Source organism: Penaeus monodon, chromosome 33 (assembly GCF_015228065.2).
Source record: "Penaeus monodon isolate SGIC_2016 chromosome 33, NSTDA_Pmon_1, whole genome shotgun sequence".
NCBI classification, from domain to species: domain Eukaryota; kingdom Metazoa; phylum Arthropoda; class Malacostraca; order Decapoda; family Penaeidae; genus Penaeus; species Penaeus monodon.
Genome location: NC_051418.1, coordinates 29,072,900 through 29,073,207, shown reverse-complemented (window position 1 = coordinate 29,073,207; position 308 = coordinate 29,072,900). Strand labels below are relative to the sequence as shown.

At 24.0% G+C, this 308-nt stretch overlaps 1 protein-coding gene across 1 annotated transcript in view; it reads right to left on the bottom strand.

The window, feature by feature from the left end:
- Positions 1 to 210: 210 nt before the first annotated feature.
- The window catches only part of LOC119594207 (immunoglobulin-binding protein 1-like), a gene marked incomplete in the record, with an annotated part of 9,232 nt that continues 9,134 nt past the window's right edge, over positions 211 to 308 (bottom strand). The window contains 1 exon segment of the mRNA XM_037943278.1: positions 211 to 306.

Below are 308 nucleotides of genomic sequence, written 5' to 3'. Positions count from 1 at the left end.
CAAAGATGCTATGTACAAAAACCCTTTAAAAAATCCCCCCTTACTCTTATTTTATTTAGTTATTTTCTTTACTTAGTCTTTTTATTGTGTTTTTTATATGTAACAGTATGACTTAGAAAATTGTTAATTGGTATTAAATAATGAAATGCCTCGTGTAATAGCTTGGAACCAGTATAGTATCAATTGTAATAAAGGAAAATATGTACACCATTTAAAATTATGTATAATGTTTTCTTTAGTCAATTAATCAAAATTACATTATCAGATGTACTAATAACAAAGGTGTTTAACAATAAGAAATTACATTT